At 45.0% G+C, this 13,684-nt stretch overlaps 1 long non-coding RNA gene across 3 annotated transcripts in view; it reads left to right on the top strand.

The window, feature by feature from the left end:
- Positions 1 to 304: 304 nt before the first annotated feature.
- The window catches only part of LOC148649692 (uncharacterized), a 42,389-nt gene continuing 29,009 nt past the window's right edge, over positions 305 to 13,684 (top strand). Inside the window, exons 1-3 of one of the 3 annotated variants that reach the window (XR_015925911.1) lie at positions 305 to 458; positions 6,797 to 6,891; positions 7,752 to 7,879. This is a non-coding gene — a long non-coding RNA (uncharacterized LOC148649692). Of the gene's footprint in view, positions 459 to 6,796; positions 6,892 to 7,307; positions 7,505 to 7,751; positions 7,880 to 13,684 lie in introns of those variants that run through there. The other 2 variants (XR_015925912.1, XR_015925910.1) reach the window with 2 other exon arrangements.

The following is a 13,684-nucleotide window of genomic DNA, read 5'->3' on the forward strand; positions in this document are numbered from 1 at the left end:
AGACATTCTCCACATATCCAACAGAATAAAGTTACAAATTCATTTTCCTCAAAAGAACCTTCCATTTTTTCCATGATTATCTTTCTCAATAATTTCTCAGCCACTCCGCCTCAAAGTACTTTACCTCCTGTTACAACACAACTGAAATAAAGGGGCAAGAGAAGGATTTTTTAATAATTAGAAAAAACAGTAACGACCCCATCAGCGTGCCAGTTGTGCCTTATTAATTGAGTCACCCCCTTGTGGGACTCTCAGCACGTGACTGGAGCTGTCAGGCTACAGACAGAGGAGTAATTGACTTAAATGAGGCGCAATTCCTCATCACATGTTGCTTGGAATGTGGGACTGGCCTGCCCGGGCAGTAGCCGGCTGCTTACAGTGTATTCCTTTGAAAGAGAACTGCGTGTCCAGCACAAGGCGAGAGCTCTATGACCTGGAGATTGCAGACCGAGTCTATGGTACGTCCTTACTGTAGTTCAGTACCCTGAACTTCCTTATCTGGGTAGTTGCTATTAGAAATCATCCTTCCCTTCCTCTTGAACAAACATGAACTCAAGGCAGCCTAGTTAACTCTGCCTTTCCTTTGACCTGTTGAGTTGCTAACTCACAACCTCAATGGCACTGTTTATTATTACCAGTCTCTGATATATTTAGAATTCCTGGTGGCTTTTAATAATTCAAATTAAAAGCCATTGGAATCCAAGGTAATTTGTGCACATGCATCAAGAACTGGTTACCAAGCAAGAACCAGCACATCATCTTAAGGGATGACAGCCTGATTCAAGCAATCTGGCACTGCAGGGATCCATTCTAGGCTCTGTTCTCATCTTCGAACCATATCAACCATTATAGTGTGATAATTAACATACATTTGATAGTTCGCAAACTAGTTACATTTATACATCATATAAAACATAGGCAGAGTGACAAACAGAGATTGTGGTCAAGGAGTAACAAAATGATTGATACCTGGCAGACAAAATCTAACACTGATGAGTGCACAGTGAGCACAGGCTGTACATACAGTATCATGTGACTGAATCTGAGCTGCAGGAAACTTTGCATGAAAGGTCTCTTGGGGTTTCCATAGATCCTTCTATGTCCTGTTCAAGACAATGCGGGGGAAGATACAAACGATCAAACAGAATGCTTGGATACACAACAAAAAGTGTGGAAATTTAAATCAAGGGAAGTTATGGTCAAGTTTTCTAATGCACTGCTAAGGTCTCATTTGGAATATTGCGTTCAACCGAACGTGAGTGAGGAACATCTCTGGTTATTGACACCAGCTGATGTGAGGACTGCATTATCGTTTTTTAATAAAATGTGCAAGATTTTCATGCTGTCTCTTAAGGGTTGTGTGTATGAAGATTAAGATGGGGTGACAGTTTTATACATAAATAGCTTAGTACACTCACAACACCTGTTGGATGTACAGTAAAGCTTTCACACGGTATTGACACAGACTAATGTGGTTATCATTCCAGTTTGAAGATCACTGCAAAGGATTTGAATGAGAATGTGATACACACCCATCCCATACATTTCCAACCAACATTATCGATGGTCTACTGACCTGACTTAACCTTTTCACTTTATGTGTAAATGTATATGTAGAAAGTTTTCCTTCGTAAAGCAATATCCAGCATTTCATGGTTTTCCACAAACCACAATTTATCCTCTCATCATCATTCTTGCATCCAATATGAAGGTGCCTGTTCTCTCAGAATGTGAAGGCTGGATTCTGGCCGGGCTGAAACAGTTTGTCGAAATGAATATTGGACACATTTTCTTCTGGAAAGAAAGAAACTTCAGGCATCCCAGGATGCTCACAAGCAAGAGCCTAAATAGGGTCTGAACTCATTCTGCTGATTAGAGCTCTGAACCACGCATTGTTGGCGGATCTCTCACCAAATCATAAAAGTTCATGAGAAGGTAGACAAATTATCCTGGAATGAATCTCTTCTTTGTCTCTTCAAATAGTGCAGCAAGAAAGGGCAGATTGACTTGCACTCCTTAATCTTGTTGATACAGTTGTGATACAGATGTGACCTGGCTTGTAAGAAGATATTCAGTGAATAATCAACATGCTGTGGCATTCTGCGCTACATATTGTTCATACTGATAAACGCTCTATGTGACAGGAGTGCAGGCACTTTAGATGCAGTGAGATCTGTAAAGCTATGGGATGGCAGGAAGTATTTTGCAAAAGTAAAAAAATAAACAAATTAATCATAACAACTAAAATTAAGTTTAGGTTATAAAAACAACATTTGTGAGGAGATTTCTAGAAGACTTTCATCAGGCTTACCTAGAATCCATTCTCAGTAACAGCTTTATCCTTAGTGAATCAGAGTTCACATCACATTAAAAAGGGGAAAAAGTAACCATGATTATTTCTCTGTGTGTACAATTAAAAAAAATCAGTTTACAGTACTTAAAAAAACATGGAAAATAGCTACACAGCATTTCGGAATAGCCACTAGGACGGCACAGTATGGAGAAGAGACGTTATTGTTTCTCTCTGTGCTCATATCCCCCCCCCGTACTTGAAGCGCCCTTGTGACAGTTCTCTGATTGAGAAGCACAGTGACTCTGTTGTATAATTGTCTTTTATGTAACGCTGTGAATTAAGCAGAAGAAATGCAAAATTGAGGACGGGCACTCTTTGCTGAGATGACAGTGTTCTACTTTCCTTTTTTGTAATGGTGGTAGTCGTGGGGGGGGATGACTATTTTGCAAAGGGGCAGCTTCCCCAGCTCATAAAAAGGGGAATTTCTGACTTGACAGGATTGACGGCTGTACACTCAGAGAGACTCCCAGAACACGATGTAACAAACTGTTTACACAACACAACACCCACACTGGACTGCGTCCCATTACCAGGAAATCAGAAGGCAAGGCTGAACTTCTAGGAAGGATAACGAGAATCACATATCTCCCCTAACCAGTCTGGGGAAACCTTGGTCTGATTCTATACTTCTCACTTGAATCATTTACCAGCGCCTAGGATCTTAACCTGTTTCATCTGATTGTTATTAGTTGTTTTTAAAATACCATCCAGGAAATTATCCCAATACTTAACTGAAGAATCTGGACAAAAAGGCAGAGTAAAGTCAGTATATAGTATAGAATAGTAGAATAGTTGTGTCTTCTAGTGGTGGTCAAGACAGGGCAGTCTGTCATTTAAATAGTGTTTTTAAAAAAGGTCTGAGGAATTAATAATTGATAGTGGGAGCAGTTGGGTAAGAGCCAGCTAGGAGCCATGGACAACACCTCAGTCTCTTTTGGTTCCTGGACACAAAGTGGACATTGCTCATGGATGGCACCATTCAAGCTGGTAATGCGATGATGACCCTCTCCAGGGTTAGACAAGGGAAACTAGGTGAGAACACTGAGCTGTCCACATGTCCTCTTAACAGAAATCTGCTGTGCTCATGGCTCTGGGTCCATCATGAACCAGGGGGGGCAGGGAGGAACAGGCCAGCCTCCATTCTGAAGGAAAGATTTTGAAACATGTAAAACGCTTGAGCAGTGCATCTGCATTTTTTCGTTATTGCACATCTCGTCTGTGCTGCTGACACAAAGTTTCAAATCTGAGATGAAATCTCTCTGGCTGTTTTGTCTTTCGCATACTTTCTTCCTTTCTGCTTGCCTCAGCCTCACTCTGTTCACTGCAAGGCAAACACTTTTTCCACCCTGTATGCAAGGTATAAAGTCAGCATGCAGCTACCATTAATTCCGAAGTGGAAAATGCAAATGACAATGCAAGCATGCCATTCGACTCCTCAAACCCGTTAAAGTCACTGTGCCAGCCTTGCTTAATACTGGTATTCATACTACAAGCAGACCAAGTACCCCACAACAGATCCACTGACCCTTACTATTGGTCCAACAGTGGTTGGCAATCTGAGGCTCAGTATTGAAAGTTCAGGCCACACCCAGAGATCCCCATCACATTCGTCACTGATTTAATTTGGCTGAATCCAGTGTAGTGTTTGATAGCTTTCTGCAGCTGGGTGTTTTACTGAAGCAATCTGCTGCAGGGTACCACAGCAGTGTCACACATGGGATGTGAACCCACAACACTCCGGTTACAATTCCCTGCTCCACACAGCTGCCCATCAGGCACCGAGAGACTCTTACTTGTTTTGGTGGGCAGCCGAGTTCAATTGGGGTTTCTCATCAGACGGGGGGGTCAGAGAGTGTTGGGGGCACAGAGGGCAAACTGCTGTGACAGGCCAGGGCTGCAGCAGCGAGCTGGAGAGAAGAGCAGTTTCCCAGGCCCTTTGTTTCGGTCTCCGTGCCCTGGGCTGCTCGTTGCTCAATCGGCGGAGATGGAATGTGGGGAATGTGCTCTCGCAGCAGGACAGTCTCAACACAAGTGGAGGGGGCTGGGAGCTGTGCTTCGTGCCGCATTTCTGTTGTTCTAAGAAGCACAAGGACATTCCCTTCAGCCTTCAGAACAAACTGTTTCACCTCTGTGCAATACTCCCAGCACTGTCCCCATTAGCATCTGCTTATGGTGCTGCTGCTGCTGCACCACAGTATCTCCTCTTTCATAAGCACAAGCAGTTTCTGCTTCTAAAGGGTATTTAAAGCCTCCTTAAAAGACATTATCAGTTCATGTCACGCGCAAAACAATCAACCGGTGAAGAAACAATTAGGCAACAGCTCACTATGACATCACATTCCCACCTTCTCAGTTTTCAAGATTTGAAACATTAGTGCTGACTGCTACCTGCCTTGTCAGCTGCACAGTGCAATCCTCCAAGACTCCCTGCTAGATCTGCTATATCCACTAGTCTTTACTGTTTTCCTCTCTCACATATGGTACCAACATATGTTGCTCAGAATTTACGAGATTAATCCAGATTGGTCCTGGCCAGTCAGGAATGAATTTGTGGGACATTGGGTGGGTCTTGCAGTAAATACAGGAAGTATAGGAAAGAGTAAGCAGTAAGTTAGGAAGTAGTGATGATAGACCAGTGGGTTATATCCTGTATCTCATCTCCGAAAACAAAATTCCAAACCAGCACCGTTGCGTGCTGTAGGAGGGGCTGGTTTGTATTGGAGATGTTACATCAAAGGTCTGTGCTTCTGTCTACTGGCACAGAGAATGACTGAATTTGTCCAAAGGACAGTGGAAGTTACAGTCGGCGCCACGAACAAACCCAATACAGATTGATGAAATGTAGCCTGATTAAATTCTCTCTCCGGTCTGAGTGAATCGGAATTACAAACTTTTCCTCGCTTTTTGGCCCTGGTGCGTTTTCTTTTCACATGGTCCAGATGTGATATGGTGCGCTCTTTGTTCACATGGGCCTTGTTACAGAGAGCCGCATGAGGCTTTCCCATGACCAGTCAGCAGTTAGGGGCCTGATAGGCTGGCACAGAGTGTCGTCAGTGTTCTGCCCACTGATCTGCATCCATGAAGGAGCTTGATTCAGATGGGATATTGTGATGCTTTTAAGGGGGGTGGGGGTCCTTAGATTTCATTTTAAAAGGGCACTAATTTTTTTACAACACTAATATAGATGTGTTTGTTTCAGCTCCCATGACAATTTCGAACCATTCCACCAGCACGTAGTATTCCATTTCAAGGGCTGGAGCTCGATTTCTGAATGGGGAAGACAATGGTTGCCGGGTTCCCTTTCACAGTGGGCTATTACCATAATCCACTGCCGCCTGGCACACTTCAGCCAGTCCAGCTTTCTTTCCATCAGTCTCCTTCCCAGGGCTGGAATGCAGGATCCAGGACCCTGGGGACAGCAGCAGAGCATTAGCATCCCAAAGCACTGGAGCCTGTTCCACTACGGCCTGACAGTCATTGGAATGACAATGCCAGGCAGACAGCTGACTCACAAAAGACCTTGTTTAACTATTTCTTCCACTACAGCTGTACCGGGACAATGCATCACAATGCAAAGCGGGGAAGCGAACAGTCCGAAACTCGATGCGATTTTTGTGCAGGAGAAACAATGCCTTGTCCCAAGAAACCATCTGACATGCTCCAAATAATGAAGCTATCCCATTGTTTGTGCTGTATCCACTCGCAGACAGACTCATAGATTGATAGAAAAACAGATAGGTTCTATGAAGAATAAGGATGAGTATTAATAAGCTCCGTTTGTTTCACCACTCAAGGAAACAAAACTGTTTAAATAGACTTCTCGTTCTCCTTTTGTGTATGTAAAGCCAAAGTTATCAGCTACAGGCAGCTGCTTAGTTTATCTGGGTTCATCAATAAGGCATAGCTAACTTTGACCATTAAAGCATACAGTAAATATGTGTCTTTCATAGAACACCTCTGTTTTAAACCCTGCGGTTTCTGAAAATGGATGGATTAATTATTATTCCCATAATTCATAGCTATTTATTTCTGTTCAAAGGCACTATAGCCCTGAAAGGAGTTCCTTGTAAGATCCACGCAGTATATAGTATATAAATAGATCTTTCATTGCCTGCACTTGGAAAAGACAGATCATGATCTTTTTTCTAATGTTTACTTCTTACCTAACTCTGTGTCCTTCTGCATGTACAGTACCCTTTGTCACTCCTTTTCATGTTGTTATCTGTTGTGTTGATAAACTATTCCAGTTACAAGGCCTGAAGAAGGTCACTGAATCACTAGGTTTGCACACAGGCTACTGTTCCATTACTAGCCAGAATACCTGCAGTATATAGAGTCATGCATGCATTTAATTCAAAGCTCTACTTCTAATATGATATGTTGAATATTAATATAAATGAATATCTGGTGGATTACTAAGGGAATATTATTATTATCATCCAGGTGGATGCTGCACATTGGTGGTGGTGGAGGGGAGTCCCCATTACCTGTAAAGTGCTTTGAGTGGAGTGTCCAGAAATAAGCAGCGCTATATAAGTGTAAGCAATTATTATTATTATTATTTCCCCTAAACAATTGAACTGAAATACTTGTGATCACCTAGCTCTATGGCAATCAGCACGTTTGATACATGTGCTTTTGTATTAAATGAAAGTCGATCAGAGTGAAGCTGTTGTAAGAGGTGAGAGTGTCAGAGACACACAAGGTTTTCTCATGCAGACTCGGTGATGGAGACGTCCCCACAATGGGTCACAATTTCTATGAGCAGAAACACAGCGAGAGGCGAAGGCAGGTGATGGAAGCTGCGCCTTTAAAGATTATATAAGTGGATCGAGCCAAGAGGCCTGGACTATCTGGGCGTCAGTTGCTCAGAGAGTTATATTTGGAGCTGGAGCCTGAAGGGAAAGACATACAGCGCTTTAAATAGCTCTAATCCCCCCCTGTTTGGCCACTTCAATCCACTCCCCTTCTGCTGCAGAGTGCAAACCCATCACGCTCCAGAGCCACAGCACACCAATCACACTGCACGCTGGGAAGAGGTGGGAGTATGGGAAAAGATGCCAAGAACTGGAGCAATAAGGAAGAATTAGAATAAGGGAAGGGGGAAAAAGCTTTGGAGCAAGTATGGAACATGTTGACATTTAATAAAAAGTAAGGGTCTTCCTGGAAGTACTTCAACATGATGTGTATGTATAGTTATGAATATTGTACACCTTCATGAAACATTGAAAATAGAGGCACTATACTGGGTAATATTACAGCCCATTCCTTTCTTTAGGTTTTTACTGTGCTCTATAAATGCTTGCACTCATAATGTGGACACACGGATTGAAATTAATTTTTGCCACAGTTTTTGTAAAGGAAAGCATGTATTTCTCTTTCTCTCTCTCTCTCTCAGAGCACATGCAGGAAGGCTGCAGACGTCTGATACTGCAGCCCCGAGCTGAGGGCCTATTGTGAGGATCACGGTCTGCACTGGGGGCAGAGGGGGATGGGGTGGAGGCCAGACATGCCAGGTCTTACGAGGTAAAAAACCCAGCACTGCTTCTGAAAACAAGCCCAGCCCCTTTAAGGATGAGGAGAGACGGGGTGTTTATACAAATTCAAGTATTTTATTACAAGTACTCCATACGTTTTGCTGCATACAACTTCAAATTACACATTACGAGTCTTAAAATAGTGAATGTGTGTACTTATACTGGGAGGGTCCTAACTTGAGTGGGGTAGAGATCTGAGTGCTGGAGAGGAGGATTCCACAATCTGAGCAACGTGCTTATACACTGGTAGTAGTTGCTCAGTGAAAGCACTGCTCCAACCTCCTTTATCTTAAATTTGTCCCAAAGCCACCTATTGCAAAGTATGTGTCTTTCACGTAAACAGCAGATCCAGCATCTTTCCAAAAACTACAAGACATTATCGCAAGAGGACTCGGCGGCACTGGTGAACGGGGGTGACGGAAGAAAACATGAGAGAAACAGACCACACAGACGGAATTCCCCGAGTTAGACCTCTTTGTGTCTCCCGTCAATAGCTCTTCTCCAGGGATCATGGAAACCCTATCTGCAGGCAGCCGGGCCATTTGTCCCAAGTGGAGGAGTAAACAAGAGCCCCAGCTGTCCTCCACAATACACAGCCACTGATCGGGGGGCAGCTCAATGGGCCATTCAAACCCTTCTCCAGACGATCCAGTGTGGTTTGTGAATGGACACCAGGCAGGCAGAGGGACTGCTCCTTTAGCTAGCCCGACGCCACCCGTGGTCCCCTCTCCCACAGGGACGCTGTGCAGCAGACCAACAAGCAGAAAGGCCCTTCAGACACAAGGTCAGCTCTTATTGAACAGTGTTACGTAAGAACAGATTACCACTAGTAGTGCCTTAAGGGCTGTCCAGAAATTCATCTGATGGAGTGAGGAGCCATGTATAAATTATTTTTTATGGCCCCAACAAGAGTGAATGAAGAGTGAAGGAAAGTGTATGACTTAAGTAACAGTTCAGAAAATACAGATTTGCAGAGAAGCCTCTTCTGATTATTTTTTTCCTTTCATCTCCCTGTTTTGGGGGATGGCTGCCTGACTGACTGGACTCCCCCCTCTTAAACTGCTGATGGGGGGTGGGGATGGTGGAGGGGCGTTTGCATGTAAGTGCTAGGAAACAGTGGTTCAGACTCTAAAGCATGGGATTGGCAGGTATTTGGGGCTTTTTCGAACTTTTGTTATGAACTTCAAATAGCTCACACAGTGAAGCTGCTTCTAGGCCTGTTAGCTCATGTTACAAAGTTCTCTAAGCTAACACCAGACATTGTTATGTGCTGCAAACCATGTGGGAATACTCACTTCAGTGCCTTGTTTGTTTATTCATGCCATCAGAGATTTTCATAGCTGAAGGTCAACCGCTGTCGGTGTGACCTTGCTGTCATACCAGACAGGTAGAACGTCAGGAAACGAGGAATTGATGGACACGATTGAGCTTGGCTGGTGTGAGGTTGTGTGTTGAAGGGTTAGGTTTATTTCAATGACACAACCAAGCGAAGGGTTTTAGAGTCGATGGGAAAACAAAAAATCTGAACAAATGGCAGCGTGTGAAACATTCCTTTCCTCTCTCACCAGGTGAAAGCAGTTGCTTTCACTTCCTCCCCTGGAGCTCTGATTACTCAAAACAAAGCCTTTCAGTTTTTCATTGTTAATCACATCAGTCCACTGTAACGCCTGCCCAGAAACTACTGTACCACTCCGAAAGAATCGAACAGTCATTATGAGTGGTTCCTAAACAGACACCAACGGCCATTCACACAAACAGCACAGCGTCAGCAGCTGCAGACTGAGTCCTGTGCTTCATGGTTTCATGTCCTGTGTGCTCTGTCTGATTTCTGTCATTTCTATCAGTCAACTTATGTGCCTGCCAATGTAGAAAACAATTCCTGCAAGCACAGGCCCTCGGAGTTCTCACACTCGATGTCTGGGAAGCGCACAGAGGAAAGAAATAAGTGTTGCACGAAAGGGAAAAGAAATAAAACAACAACTGTACAAGGACTTCTGCAAGTCTAGTGATGGTAAACTGGCACTGATTCTTTGCACTGTAACAACGGGATGTTTTTCTCAACGCCAATCAGCTGACGTTCCAGTTTGAGTCATGCCGTCATCGGATATCTCTGCTGTTGTTTTGGCTTTGGTTTCAAGGTTTGACGCTGCTGTTGCTGTATGGCCAACCCTAAGACAACTGCAACCCAACCAAAAGAAAAAAAAACAATGTTCACCATGGGAATGAGGCCAGTGACCTTATCAAGACGTGGCTCTGACAGTTCAGGGTGACTCCGCGCAGAACTGGGCTGGCAGCAGTGGGCAACAGGCAACACGGAGCGCTCTCACCCTGCGCTCAAAAGATGGGATTCACTCACTGGAACCAACATTGCGTTTTGCGGAAAACAAAAAAACAGAAGTCATTCCCACCGTCATTTCCATAACACTGACGTCCACTTGTCCTTCTCGACTGCCAGAGTGTCACCTCCCCTCCGCTGGGAGCTATTTCTCTAACCTCCCTCCCTGGCAACTCTTTTCACTCTCGTTCACTCGTTTTCACTCTCGTTCACTCTCGTCGAGGACTCGCACTGTTAGCCAGCAGCTTTAGCACCCTGCAGCGAGCAACTGGCAGCCCACTGGAGCTCAGTACCTGGATGGAAGATCTTCTGGGAAAAACTAAGGTTGCTGCTGGAAGAGGTGTTAGTGGGGCCAGCAGGAGGCGCTCACCCTGCGGTCTGTGTGGGTCCTAATGCCCCGGTATAGTGACGGGGACACTAGACTGTAAACAGGCGTCGTCCTTCGGATGAGACATAAAACCGAGGTCCTGACTCTCTGTGGTCATTACAAATACCAGGGCGTTTCTCGAAAAGAGTAGGGGTGTTACACTGACCCCAGAGTCCTGGTCAAATTTCCCCCTGGCCTTTACCACTCATGGCCTCCTAATAATCTCCATCTCTGAACTGGCTTCATCGCTCTGCTCTCCTCCCCCCTGAGAGCTGGTGTGTGGGGAGCGGACTGGTGCACTCTGGCTGCTGTTGCATCATCCAGGTGGGGCTGCACATTGGTGGTGGTGGAGGGGAGACCCCATTACCTGTAAAGCGCTTTGAGTGGAGTGTCCAGAAAAAAGCACTATATATGTGTAAGCATTTATTCATTATCATTATCCTCTCTTTCTTGTGTTCTTAAATCAGTGGACATTTCCCCTCCGTGCCCGCCTGTGTGCGGAGAGCCCGTCTGGGGTTCCCTTCACCAGGGTGCTCTGCTCGCAGTGGGGCCGGGGCTGGAGAGCTGTGAGAAAGCACTGGGAGCGTAACAACCAGAGAACTGCCCAGCACTCCCCTCAGCCTCACACGCTGGCCACAATGAAGCCATCCTCTCCATTCATCAAGGACTCACAACAGATCCCCATCTCTTTATATCTCCATTACTCCTGTCCCTCCTTTACAGGAACAGCATTTCCCCTGCTTTTTGTCTTTCTTTTCCAGCCTGCGAGGAAGCGGTGAACACGCTCGGCGCCCTGTTTAGGGTTCTCTTCTCTTATCTTTGCAGTAAAGATTTTGACATGAACCACCTGGTTCTTCAAGATTGCCATGCAAAGCGAGGGCAATTTGTGCTCAAAGAGAAGAATAACCAGATCACAGCTGGCAGTTTACCGACAAGATTGCACTGCTACCAAGCACAGCGGATATACTGTATAGATTCAACTGCAGACAATTTTCAGGTGCAAGCTTTTTAAAAAAAAAGATATTGAAAATGTCATAACTAAAATGCCAAATGTGCTGCAAGCATGCACAATTTCAGGTAGTGAATGCTAAAATAAACAGAAAAGCAACAAAAAGGTTTATGTATGATAAATTGCAGGGAAGCACAATAAAGTGTTGGCGCATAATTAAAACAATGATTTATAGTTGCAGGGAATATCCTAGTTCACACTTTATTAATGAAGATATGTAAAGCAATGAAAAAAGTTAATTAAAAGCAAATTAATGTCCCCAACTAAAATCTGCTTTTGCATAAAAACACTTATTGGCAAAATGTTTTACTGTTTATTTCTGCTTGCTCACCACTCATTAAATACAGTTAAACAGGGAATGTATAAGTTAGATATTTCCAGTTTCTAGCAGTTAGGTATCATTGTAGAATAGCGTGCAGAAACAGCATTAGTTTTTTCTTTGTCTTTAAACTTTCTTATCAACATTTATCAAATAAATTTCTTGCGTTAAGGCTCTCTCAGAGCAAATATGCAATGTCAATGTTTGTTAATTTTGAGAATGTAAGTACAAGAGACTAGCTGCAACCAATAATAACTCCTTAAAGTCAAAATCAAGATATGATGTAGTGCTTCTCTGTCCTGAATCCACCATCCAGCTTTCCAAAGTTTTCCAAATGAACCCTGTTGTCCACCATTAAGATCAGCTCAAGTCATTTAAATAGACATTTCTTTCCCCGCAGTGGCTTATGGAAACAGATACTGGGAACAAGGAGAGTGGAGTGCACACCCTTGCCAAGCAGTAATCACTTAGTGCTCTCATTGGGAGGTTCTGTCATTGTTAGTATCCGTGTCCCGAAACCAGCAATATCTAATATCACACCTACTATCTGTCCACGTGTATTTCTGAATGAGAGAAAACTGCATGCTCACTTTGTTATGTAGACAAGAGACCTGGCCATTTACTATATCAACAATGGCAGCACCACTGACGAATTACTCGCCACCAACCTGCCTGTTGCCAATGCCAGCCCAGTGGTTGCTAAGCATCTGGGTCTGGCTTCCTGTTCAGGCCCTTACAATCTGCCTGGCAGCTGCTCCAATTACCAGACAGTGCGTCTTTTAATGGGTGCCCTCTGATAAAGGGAGGAAGGCTGCCTCTCTCTTCATTTCTCCCTCGCTGTCTGTGTTTCAGTGACCAGAATCTGTAAGAACTCCTCCTTGCCTCGCTCAGCTGCTCCAGGCCCTGTGTCAGCTAAACAGATCCTTTGTTTTTGGAAAAAAAAAGAGATACAATGAGAAGGCAGACTTTGTCCGTCCCCTCGCCACCCCGCCCCTCCTCCTCCTCCTCCTCCTTTTTCCTGGCAGATGGCTAATGTTTGATGAACAGAGCAGGTAGTGGATCGGCATGGGTGCCAGGGTAATGTTACTGTGAACGTGCAAGAATGGTCCATGCACATGCATTTGTGTGTATGAGTCTGGACTGGGTGGGGTGTTTCTTAGCAGGGCATGCCGACAGTGTGTTCCCCTTGGCCAGGGGCCGTGTGTGTGTGCATGTGTGTGTGTGCACCAGTCAGTGAGCGCCCAGCGGGCACGCTACACTGCTGCCTGTGCCTTGCCACATACTGTATCCGCAGTGCTGGTTTGTGCTGGGTGCGAGGGGGAGGGGAGAGACAGAGAGGGTGCTATCAATATCTCCGTCTGCACCCGCGCTCCCTTTTGTTATCTCCCTTCCCCCTGCATGAGCCATCTTCCCCTCCCTTCCTATCTCGCCGCTTTCTCTGTCCTTCCAGTTCCTCAGTCCCAGCATGCGGAGCCCACCTCGCGCCCCCCTCCTTCGCTGTCCGTTTCTCCCCTTCCTCCGTCGACATCTCCCCCTCTATTCATGTGGGAACTTCACACATCCCTCTTAAAGCGAGCAGCGCTGGCGCTGGCAGGTCTGCTGCTGATGCTAACAAGATGTTGAAGGAATGACCTCCATTGTCACTTCAGGAGTTCACCAGCCCAGAACTGAAGGACAGCGCCCCCCCAGTCCTCTCAGGTCACCCTGGGGTATTACAGTGCCAGCCTCCAGCCCTGATCCCCAAAAAACCCCAGACCAGTAGCT

Source organism: Lepisosteus platostomus, chromosome 13 (genome assembly GCF_059453375.1).
Source record: "Lepisosteus platostomus isolate fLepPlt1 chromosome 13, fLepPlt1.hap1, whole genome shotgun sequence".
NCBI lineage: Eukaryota > Metazoa > Chordata > Actinopteri > Semionotiformes > Lepisosteidae > Lepisosteus > Lepisosteus platostomus.